This window comes from Amblyomma maculatum, chromosome 6 (genome assembly GCF_055883805.1).
Source record: "Amblyomma maculatum isolate TAMU_Amacu chromosome 6, ASM5588380v1, whole genome shotgun sequence".
Taxonomy (NCBI): Eukaryota; Metazoa; Arthropoda; class Arachnida; order Ixodida; family Ixodidae; genus Amblyomma; species Amblyomma maculatum.
In genome coordinates this window covers 179,561,178-179,573,903 of record NC_139349.1, presented here as the reverse complement: position 1 = coordinate 179,573,903, position 12,726 = coordinate 179,561,178, and positions in this window count along the sequence as shown.

Below are 12,726 nucleotides of genomic sequence, written 5' to 3'. Positions count from 1 at the left end.
ATCAGGCTGATGATGATGATGATGATTCCTGCCTTCGTACCTTCCTTCATCTGGCAACCACGCGTGACTATCAGCGCTGGAAATTTGCGTTGTCTTCATAAAGCGCGGCCGTTCTTGTGCCAGTTGGGGCACGCCACCGCCATGAATGTGGTCATGAATACGCCCTTTCTACTGCAGGTTAGTTACTTACCTCAACCTTGCATTCGTTCGAGCTATCCATTCTTTTTTGCGGTGTCGTGCCCCCTTGACACTCTTGAATCTTGGCGTAGACTGATTTGTCAGTCATGTTTTGCATACTGCGTTAATGCCTATTTCACATTGTTACTGCTTGGGCTGTCCGGGGACATTGAGCTGAATCCAGGTCCGGACCCTGACTGACGCGCATCGCTTAAATCCATTTCATCGGCAATTGCATGCATTGAGCTCACCCAGAACAACATACTGTCTGAAGTTTCGGTAATACGAGACGCTCAAAAAAGCATAGAAAACATGGTTTGTAGTCTTTCGAATCGCGTTGATGCGCTTGAAAAGATTGTGGATAGTTACAAATCCGAGGAAAACAGCTCTAGATTGGCCACTAACCCTACCATCGAGAAGTTATCTTTAGATATTGTTACGGTGTTGGCGACTGGGGCAAGATTAACAGTGCCGGTACAGGTAGAATTACACGGTCCAAGCTTTTGGTACGTCCTGCGAGTCCGGAGCCGATACACTTCGACGTCGTCTTTCACTCCGAGCGCCCCCTGGCATTCCTCCCTCCTTAAGCGTAACGCACACAGTTACACGTGCACACAAGCGTACAAAAGCAACCTCCCCCCCTCAAAAAAAAAGTTTGTAGATGTAGTTTGTCAGTCACCGTGCAACGTACGGCTTCAGTCGCAAGACATGAACTGTCTCTGGACGAGGTAGTCGACGGCCTGTGTGCTCTGATCCATCCGGGAGCACCTCGTAATTGACGTTACTGATGCGTCGCACGATTTTATACGGTCCAAAGTAGCGGCAAACTAGCTTGTCTGAAAGGCCGCGGCGTCGAACAGGAGTCCACACCCACACCTGGTCCCCGGTGTTGTAGGAAGCTTGTCTGTAGCGGAGGTTGTACCGGTGTGAATCGTTGTCCTGTTGCTGGCTGATGTGGACGCGTGCTAGTTGGCGTGCTTGCTCAGCATCTTGGGCAAACTGCTCGGCGTCAGAACAAAGTTCGGTATCTGTTTGGTAAGGGAGCATTGCGTCCAGCATCGTCCGAACCTCCCTGCCGTAAACGAGGCGAAACGGCGTGAAACGTGTAGTCTCTTGGACTGCCGTATTGTATGCGAACGTCACATATGGTACGATCGCATCCCAAGTCTTGTGCTGGGCGTCGACGTACATCGCCAGCATATCCGCGATGGTCTTATTAAGCCTTTTCGTCAGCCCATTGGTCTGCGGATGGTAAGCAGTAGCTTTTCGATGCGCCGTACCACTGAGATGAAAGACTTCGGCCATCATTTTTGAAGTGAAGGCAGTCCCTCTATCAGTAATAATACAGGTAGGAGCACCGTGCCGTAGTATGATCTGGTGTACAAAGAAATGGGCAACTTCAGACGCTGTACCACTAGGTAACGCTTTGGTCTCGGCATAGCGAGTCAGATAGTCTGTGGCGATGATTATCCAACGGTTGCCACCAGAGGACCGAGGGAAAGGACCGAGAAGGTCCATGCCGACTTGATCAAATGGTGCTCGTGGTGGTATTATGGGCATAGCGCTTAACAACAGTGGCAAGGTTGGGCCAGTAGAATGTCTGTCGTATCCTAGCAAGTGTGCGAGAATAGCCCAAGTGGCCAGATGTTGGTTCATCGTGGCACGCGGAAAGGATTTCCTCTCTCAGAGCTGTGGGTACCACGAGGAGGTAGGTTCTTGACTCGGATCTAGAGTTCTGCTTATAAAGCACACCACCTCTCAGGCAGAAAGTTGAGAGGCTCCGAGAAAAGCACTTAGGTATGGTGGCTGGCTGACCTTCTAAATAATCAATCAGTGCTCGTAAATCTGGATCTTCACGCTGCTGATGTGACATATCTGAAGCATCAACAGCTCCAAGGAAACTGCCAGCGTCATCCGTGTCTGGTGGAGCGAGCTCGACAGGCGCGCGGGAGAGCGTGTCGGCATCTTCATGCTTATGTCCGGACTTATAAACAATAGTGAGATCGAACTCCTGTAGGCGAAGGCTCCATCGCGCCAGGCGGCCGCATGGGTCACGCAGGTTGGCCAGCCAACACAAAGAATGGTGGTCAGTGACAACTTTAAATGGGCGACCATAAAGGTAGGGGCGAAATTTCGCAGCAGCCCAAATAATGGCGAGGCATTCCTTTTCAGTAGTTGAATAGTTCGTCTCGGCGCGGGATAAAGTACGGCTGGCATAGGCGATGACTCGTTCAACACCCTCTTGACGTTGCACGAGAACCGCCCCAAGGCCAATGTTACTGGCGTCGGTGTGTATTTCTGTCTCCCCCTGCTCATCGAAATGGGCTAGAACAGTCGGCGACTGGAGACGGAGACGCAGCTCGGCAAAAGCAGCTTCTTGTTCGTGCGTCCAAACAAAAGGGGTGTCTCCCCGGGTGAGCTGAGTCAGCGGTTCAGCGAGATCAGCGAAGTTATCGATAAAACGCCGGTAGTAACTGCACAAGCCGAGAAATCGGCGAACAGCTTTCTTGTCACGTGGAATCGGAAATTCCGCAACAGCAGCAATCTTGTCAGGGTCGGGCTTCACGCCGGCGGCGCTGACGACATGGCCGAGAAATTTAAGCTCTCGGTAGCCAAAGTGTCATTTCTGTGGCTTAAGTGTCAAGTTAGCGGATCGAAGGGCTTCGAGTACTGACCGCAGGCGCTGAAGATGTTGTGCAAATGATTCTGCGAAGACCACCACGTCATCTAGGTAGACTAGACAACACTGCCATTTAAGGCCGGCAAGGACAGTGTCCATCATCCGCTGAAATGTGGCCGGCGCGGAACACAGGCCGAAAGGTAGAACTTTAAATTCGTAAAGGCCGTCGGGTGTGACGAAGGCCGTCTTCTCACGATCTCGCTCATCGACCTCAATCTGCCAGTAGCCACTTTTTAGATCGATGGACGAAAAATACTTTGCACGCCGAAGGCGGTCGAGAGAGTCGTCAATCCGCAGCAAGGGGTAGACATCCTTCTTGGTTACGGCGTTCAGTTTGCGGTAATCGACGCAAAAACGTAACGTGCCGTCTTTCTTTTTAACTAGAACGACCGGGGAGGACCACGGGCTATTGGAAGGCTGAATAACCTCATCTTCGAGCATTTCCTTAACTTGTGACCTAATAACTTCGCGCTCGTTCGAAGAGACGCGGTAGGGGTGCTGGCGGATTGGGCGCACATTATCGAACGTCACGATCTGGTGCTTGGCGATGGGAGTTTGATTCACTTTTGACGACGATGCAAAACACTCTTTGAATTCGAGTAACAACGAAAACAGCTGGTCGCGCTGGCTGACCGATAGCTCTGAGCTGATATCGAGATTGTCGAGGGATGTGGGCGGTGGCGCGGTTTCTGCGGACAAGCACTCGGAGACATCAGAGATGCGTTCGGCGAAAGCTACGGAAGTGTCACGAAAAAGGCGCCGATACTCGTGCGAAAAAGTTGTAACAAGTACCTTAGACTGACCACGGTAAAGATGTATCAAACTGCGGGCCACGCAGACTCCTTGTGTCAACAGTAACGATACGTTAGTTTCGGCTATTGCGTCACCATCGTTAAGGGCATTGCATTTGACATTAACGAAGGTGCTGGTTCGGGGTGGCAGAGTGACACTGTCCTCATAAACTCGAAGCACGTTGAGTGGTCGCTTTGCACCGCTGAGGGCCACTGCTTTCTCAGTAGAAAACGAGACCTTAGAATTCCGGAGGTCAATAATTGCGCCATATTCACGAAGAAAATCTACGCCCAGAATCAGGTCACGCGAACAGCTTTTCAGAACAAGGCAGCTTACCACAAATGTTGATTCTTGAATTTGAACTCTGGCCGTGCACATGCCCAGAGGAGTAATCAGATGACCACCCGCGGTGCGAACGTTTGTGCCAGCCCACGGAGTCAAAACCTTCTTGAGAACTGCGGCAAACTGGCTGCTCAAAATAGAATAATCAGCGCCAGTATCCAACAGAGCTCGAACATGGCGACCATCCAGTACTACGGGTATGTCCAACGAAATCTGCTCGCGAATGTCAGGCTTCTGAGTCTTTGAGTGCTCTGCGTTGGTGTACGCGGTCTGCTTCACCTGCAATTCGTCGTCGTTGCAGGTGCGTTGTTGCAGCGTCCGTTGCACCGGCAGTTCGTCGTCGTTGCGGGTGCCTTGTTGCGTCATGTGTCCCACCGGCAATTCGTCGTCGTTGCGGGTGCGTCGTTTCGTCGTCGGTTCCACCGGCAATTCGTCGTGGTTGCAGGTGCGTCGTGGTGGCGTCGAGGTGGCGTTATGATCGGTAACCGCGGACTTTTCCAATGTCGATGCGTAGTCTTTCCGTGTCCGCATCAATGGGGGGTCTCCCGCGCCGCGATGTCCAGCGAGCCTACCCCCGAAGGTCGCTGGTTTCAGTTTTCCCTCTGGGGACTGGGCGAGCGGCCCTGCGCTGCCCATGAGGAACTCGTAGCAGATCGCGACGGGCGAGACCTGGGTGACGGTGATCTAGATGGTGGCAGACGAGACGGAACGATCCGGCGCTGATCATTGACGAAATCTTTAACGGCTCGAGGCCGTTCGCCGTAGCGAGGCCGCGGAGAATCAGCGGAAAACCCTTCGAGACCTAGTCGACGGTAGGGACAGCACCGATAGACATGACCCGGTTCGCCGCAGTGAAAGCATAACGGCCGTCGGTCGGGGGTACGCCACTCGTCTGCTTTCCGTGTAGGCGATCGAGAATCTGTGACGTACTGGATCACGGGGGCTGCTGTTTTCTGCCCAGCTACGTTCGGAGGAATCAGGGACGGCGACGAGGGCGGAGAGTATTGCAGCACCTGGGAGTATGTAGGGCGGTGACACTCTGGTGGTGTAAGAGGAGGAGTAGGGCCAGGTTCACCGATTGGAAATGGAGGCCGGAGCGCTTGCTGCACCTCGTCGCGGACAACGCTGGCGATGGAGGAAGGAGCTGGTTGAGGTGTGCCATACATCAGTCGGAGTTCGTCGCGCACAACGGAACGTATGAGCTCCCGTAGCGCCGATGTGTCCATGCTATGCGATGGGAACTCAGCAGAGAAGGAGGCGGCGTGGAAGGTGGGATCCCGTGCCGAAGCTCGCTGCTGAAGCACTTTCTCTATAGTGGATGTTTCAGCAAAGAATTCTGCAACAGTTTTCGGCGGGCTGCGCACCAGGCCAGCGAAAAGCTGCTCTTTGACGCCACGCATGAGGTAGCGCAGCTTTTTGTCCTCGGACATCCTAGGATCCGTACGCTTAAACAGGCGCGTCATGTCTTCGATATACGCCGCGACGGTTTCGTTAGGCATTTGGATCCGAGTGTGTAGAGCGCGTTCGGCCCGTTCGCGGTGATCTGAGGTTCCGTAAGTTGCCTCAAGATGACGTGTGAACTCACTCCAAGACGACAGCTGCTCTTCATGGTTCTCGAACCACGTCCGAGCGCCATCCTCGAGGCTGAAATATACATTTCGAAGCCGTGCGGCGTCATCCCAGAGGTTGAATGTAGCTACCCTTTCGTAGTGCTGCAACCAGTCGTCGACGTCTTCATAGGTGTCCCCGTGAAAGGTCTTTGGGACGCGGGGGTTTTGCAACGTCACGTAGGTGGGGGTCGCGCCAGGCATTGCGACGACGTCGTGGCTACTAGTAGTCATGCCCTAGGGGGAAAACTCAGGTGGTAGGCCTCGTTGCCTGCGGCTAGTGCGGTGAACGGGCGTTTCCTCGAATATATGACCAGCACTCCTGCTTAGCGTAGGGGTACGGGACATCAGACCTGACCTCCACCAGATTTGTCACGGTGTTGGCGACTGCGGCTAGATTAACAGAGCCGGTACAGGTAGAATTACACGGTCCAAGCTTTTGGTACGTCCTGCGAGTCCGGAGCCGATACACTTCGACGTCGTCTTTCACTCCGAGCGCCCCCTGGCAATATCAAGACACTTACGAGGAAATGTGACGACTCTGAAAATCGTCTTCGTCGCGCAAACCTGCTCTTTCTTGGCATCAGGGATGTAAAGGGCGAAACTTGGGCGGAGACGGAGTCAAATGTTATCATGTTTTGCTCTGAGATACTTGGTTTAAATATCGATAGCTCCGAAATTGAGCGAACCCATAGTCTTGGTCGCTTCCGAGAATCAAAGAATCGGCCCATTATAGTTAAGCTAGCCAATTACAAAACAAAGTGTAACATCCTCTCTGCTGGGCCCAAGTTGAAAGATCTGCCGTATTCAGTACGCGAAGATTACTCGGCGCGTGTTCGATTTGCCCGCGGAAAACTATTTGCATATGGGCAGCAGAGCTCTTCTAATTTCAAGATGCGCTTTGACAAGCTTATCATTTGCAATAAAGTGTACATGTATGACGATGACTCCGACTCCGTGCATGTGCTAAAAACATAGCAGTCACCGCGAAATCACCGGCACACGGTCTCGCCGCCGTATCAGCCTGTTCAAGCTCCCACCAGTGCGCCTGCGTGTCGAACTATGTCTGTCGTCCTCGCAAACGTTCGTAGTTTCATACCGAAGAAGGAAACTGTGGAAACTATCCTAAAAGACAATCAAAGCAATATTGCGGTATTCACCGAAACATGGTTGACTCCGGAATCAGTAATGATGAACTGCTTGACGACATGTCATCTTTCACCGTTCCTAGGCTCGACAGGGCCGGTTGTAGGGGCGGTGGCGTTCTTGTACTGATAAAATCGGTTATACGTTCCTTCACTATTGGTGTTACATGTCATCATGAAATTCTCTGTGTAAACTTTTCGCCTCCCGGAAGCATAAATGTACTGATTGCCTGTTATCGCCCACCGGATTGTGATACCTCTTTTACTAACGATCTGCACTTGGTCCTTCTTGATTTGAATTTTCGCTTTCCTGACGCCAAATATATTCCTTGTGGCGATTTTAACTTTCCAGATATTGATTGGATGAGCTTATCTGCATCCTCCCGCTGTTCCAAAGATTTTATTGACCTCGCTCTTATGTTTAATCTTGTCCAAACTGTAAGCATGCCAACTCGCAATAATAACACACTGCATCTAGTTCTTTCCACCAATCCTGATTTGATACAGTCAATGCAATGTGTCAGTGGTGTGAGCGATCACAAAATGCTGCTATTTGACGTATCCTTCCCAGCCCCTGTTCGACAGAAATCCATAAAACACATACGTGACTACAGGCGGGCAGACGTGTCTAGTATTAACGAAGAGTTAGAAATATTTTACCATTCCTTCCGTTAAACTGCCTCTCTAAAATCTGTGAACGAAAACTGGCTGTTATTTAAGCACAAATTTTTATCACTCATTCATAAGTACGTTCCTCTCGTTTCAATTCGCGGTAATACACAAAACCCGTGGTATTCGAACGCTTTGAGAAAGCTATCCCGAAAGAAAAAACGCCTTTTTCGTGCAGCGAAGACATCACATTCTGAACTTAAATGGGAAAAATATTTTACTTGCCTGAAGGAATACACACAGCTTTTGAGACAATCAAAGAAAAAATTTCATCACCAGGACCTACTCTGCATTCTTCGTACCAACCCCCCAAAATTCTGGAATATTCTTGCACCTACGCGTAGTAAAAGCCATAACATTTCCTTACTTAATCACGACAACTTCCCAGTGCCGATTGATCAGCGTTCCGATGTCATGAATTCATACTTCTCTTCTATTTTCACTCGAGAACCTACCCTGAACACACCCAACCTACCTCCTTTAAACTTTGCTCAGATGCCCCCCATTCACATCAATTCTGAAGGAATTGAAAAATTGATCGACAGCCTAAAGCTGTCAAGTAGCCCTGGTCCTGACAATATACCTGCAAAGGTGCTTAAGTCCACCAAAGTTATTTCCAGCCTTATCTTTCAGATCATATTCACCCAGTCCTTAGTTAGCAGTTCGATTCCGGATGACTGGAAACTAAGTAGATTATCCCCAGTGTTCAAATCAAGAAACCGCTCCGATCCATCCAATTATCGCCCTATTTCGTTAACTTGCATAGCCTGTAAAATAATGGAACACATCATCTACTCCCAAGTTGCAAGCCACATCGATAATAACTCATTTTTTTTTAAGTACCAGCATGGCTTCCGCCCCGGTCTTTCCTGCGAGACTCAGTTCTTTGAATTCACTACTGACGTTCACTTTAACCTTGACCTTTCCAAACCGATGTCATATTCCTGGACTTTTCCAAAGCATTCGATCGCGTCCCTCACAAAAGAGTGATGTTTAAACTTTCACGCCTTTATATTGATCCATTAACTTTATCCTGGATTAACTGCTTCCTCACGAACCGCTTTCAATACACCGTCATCGGAGGGCATCATTCCGCCACACACGAAGTAATCTCGGGCGTGCCGCAATGATCCGTGCTTGGGCCATTGCTGTTCCTCATCTTTATAAATGACCTCCCCTCTGGCATAGCATCATCCATTCGCTTGTTCGCCGACGACTGCGTCTTATACCGTCGCATTTCTTCTCACGATGACCAAGTAACCCTTCAAAACGACTTACTTAAAATTGATACCTGGTGCTCAGACTGGATGATGGAACTGAACGTAACCAAATGCAAATTCATGCAGGTGTCACGTAAACGTTCTAATATTTCCTATACATATTCACTAAAGGCAACTATCATATCACAGGTTGAAACTTACAGGTATCTCGGCGTCCTAATCAGCAGTAAACTAATATGGAATGAGCACATCACCAAACTAGCTGCTGACACTTCGAGAACTGTAGGCTTTATTAGAAGGTCACTTTCACTATCACCTCCATCCATTCGCAAACTTGCGTACGAAACTTTCATTCGCCCGAAGCTCGAATACGCATCTGCAATTTGGTCCCCTCATCAAATGTACTTAATTAACGAAATTGAATCCATCCAGAATCGCGCTGCACGTTTTATATCTTCAAATTATGACTTTCGTTTCAGCATCAGCAGTATTAAGATATCTCTCGGTATCAGCCCTTTAGCCCTAAGACGCAACATTTCACGCCTATGCCTGTTTCATAACCTGTACCACAACTTCCACCATCTCCGTGATTCTCTGTTAGTTCCACCATTGCGCACATCATCTCGTCTTTTCAACTTCATGAGCATCCAGCGCTTACATGGATCTACTAACGCCTTTAATAAGTCTTTTCTACCAACCGCAATCCAAGAATGGAACCAGCTTCCCGAACACATTGTAACCGAACGTGACCCTACTAGATTTAAAGAACGCTTGACATGTCATTTCGCTTCATAACCGATTGTTTCCTCTTCCTTTTTGTTTGCAGTGCCTCCTTCATTTGAATTGTTGTATTTGAGCATTTTGACTTTTTGTACCTATGTTTAGACCATGAACGGTTGTTATCTTTGTGTGTTACCTCCCCCCCTTATGTAATACCCCACCCGGGGCCTTTAAGGGTATAATAAATGATGATGATGATGATTATTTAATAACCTCAAAGGCACCTAAAAAGCTAGGATACCTGCGTCGCACCATGACGGCAGCTCCTAGGGATACGAAACTATTAATATCTAAATCTCTAATCCGTCCGCTACTTGAATATGCTTCTCCTGTATGTAACCCGCGTAAACAACGTGAAATTAACCAAATCGAGGCAGTCCAGAAGAAGGTCATTCGTTTCATATGTCAAAGGTTCGACATGGAGTTTTCGCCTTGCAACCGCTCTCAGCTCGCCGATGGACATTCTTTAAAGTTTTTTCATTCCATTGTGAACTTCTCTTGCCGGACCACCTGCAATTATTACCTAAATCCCGCGATACCATCTAAAACAAGAAACCACCACAGCCTAAACACAAAGCCTTATTTTTCCCGCACAGACACTTTTAAATACAGTTTCTTTCCGCGTGTAATCGAATGCTGCAATTCCTTGCCTGGTCATAGTCGTTCTCTTTCTTTAAACTCGTTTAGTGGCTATTGAATAATTTTTGCCGCTTTTAACTGCGTTTGGTTCGTTTTGCTCAAATTCTCTCTGCTACTTGCCTTTTGTTCTGTTTCTTGTTTTTTTCACCCACCCCTGCCATTACCAAATAAGGCTGCGGTATATGTATGTATATGTATATGTATATGTATATATATTGTGGGGCCCCACAGCCCCTTTCAGCGTTTCAAAACGCGCGCGCTTTTTTCTGTTTGTGTTGGTGTTCGCCAGGGCAGCGCGAGTACGCATCAACGAGAGACAGAGGGTAGATAAGCGCGTCGGAAGCATGGCTCGTGGCTTTTTCGCCGGGCGGCCGGCCAGAGAAGGGCGGCGTGGCAGCGTCCCAGCCGGCGGGATGTGTACACAGACGACGGAGCGGAGTCCTGCGAGGCGAAGACGGAAGCGGCGCCTACAAGAAAGCCTTGGGAGTGTTAGCGTGAGTGCAGCCACGCGAGTAGCAATGCTTTTGTACCGTAATCAACGCTTTGGCCCTATTACTCGCCCTATCCGCGCCGCAGTGTGTTTTGTGTGTCGCGGTGAAGCCCTGACCCATGTTCCGTTTTATTCTGGATAGTCCATTGTCGCGCACTTCGACGGCATGTTTCCAACGTAGTTTTGATCAATGCTGTTTCTTTTCTATTTTAAACTTTTATGTTGATCCGGAATAAACCGGTGTTTTTAAGAAAGACTTGGTTTTCACTCGTCGGGCGAGACCATCGCTCCCGGACCCGTAGTCTAGAAGGCGGAGCCTTATATATATATATATATATACATATATATATATATACATATATATATATACATACATATATATATATATATATATATATATATATATATATATATATATATATATATATATATATATATATACATGTGAGCCTTCCATGGGTCTTTCACTTGTACATACCATATCATCATTCCGCAGCGCGGCCTCCAGCTCGCGCCTCGGTTGGCCATCAGAATAAACGCCAGGCACAGCAAACCTTGCCTTGCCGTGTCGACCTGGCCTCATTTCACAAGTAGTGGAGGTGAAACACGATCCCCTTGCTGCCTTGTGCCCTGCCTCTTGCTGGAGCTACGTTCCGGTCGCCATTTGCCAACTGCCCCCATTGTCATGTGAACCTCTTATAACATAACAGTTTTAACTGGTAGTAAGCTAAAAGTTAAGTGGAGAAATATGGGAGAGGCCTTCGCCCTGCAGTGGGTATAGTCAGGCTGATGATGATGATGAATTTAAAAGTTCTTCAAGCCCACCCATAAATATGTTAGCATTAGTGTCCCCGTTCAAGTGCCATTAACCTGGACGTAGTGCGACCTATTCATTAAAAACCTATTAAGCTCAGAATGGCATCAACAAAATAGCGTATGACTGTCGGTACCCGTACGTATGTGTTGGCGTTCGTAAACCTATTGGGGAATTCATATTCTTCTCGTCTACACAGCACAGCGAACACCTTCCCCCTCCTGGCCACCTTCTCCAGGAGCTGCTGCGGAAAGGTCCAGGGTGAGAGGGACTGGCACAGCCCGTCAGGCGGCCCCTCCATCTCCTTCCCCTCTCATCTTTACAGACAGTCTCGGTAGTAGGGAGAGACGACGCCACAACGTCACGGCGCGAGGATGCTGCAAAAACCCAGGAGCATTGGGAACTTCCAATTAATCGCTTGACCCGCTGGCTGTACCTCGGCGTGTCGTTCTTTCTTGCCACGGACGTGGCCAGAGCTGGCGGCGTACCGTTTTTGGCACTGACAGCAGTGTTCGATCCGTTAGAAACCTCCAAAACCTGCACAACTGCGAGGATGCAGTCCAGTGGGGAATGTCAATTGTTATATAACAAGGCAAAATCTAATGGTACAAGCAGTGCACCTTAGACAGAGTTGAAATTAGTAATAGGTCAAAAAATGGGTAATTCCCTTACGGACTGAAATTTGGAATTCTACTGATGAAGGTGTCGATGGAGCTTTTCAGCCGTTTTTCGAGACGGTCTACAAAGACTGCGATTAGGGACTAGTTGGTAAGGCATTGCGGAAAGCTGAACTGCGCCAAAAGGACGGAACAAGAGAACACCGGACGAACGCCGTTCGTCCTGTGTTCTTGTGTTGTCTCGTCCTTTTGGCGCAGTTCAGTTTTTTAAACGATCTACAAAGTTTGCATTGCCTTATTTTCTTGAGGATAATAATTCTAAACAGCTAATATGTCTTTAGTAGTTATTTATTTAATTAGGTTGAGGACAACGCACAAGTCTATGGAACGAAAATGGTAGGGCTAACGTTAAGAGATCTGAAGGGTGCAGAGTTAATCAGAAAAATAAGTCATGGTATCGATATTCTAGTGGAAATCAAGAAGAGAAAATGCGCATGTGCAGGAAATGTAGTGCGAAGAGAGGATAACTGGTGATTGCTTAGGGTAACAAACTGGATTCCAAGGGAAGGAAAGCGTGGCAGGGGGCGGCAGAAAGTTAGGTGGGCGGAAGAGGTTAAGAAGTTCGCAGGGGTCAAGTGATTGCAGCAAGCACAGTACCGCGTTAATTGGATGAATATGGGAGAGGCCTTAGCCCTGCAGTTGAATTAGTGCGGCTAATTATGGTGATGATGAATTAGTTAACCATGGCGGACGA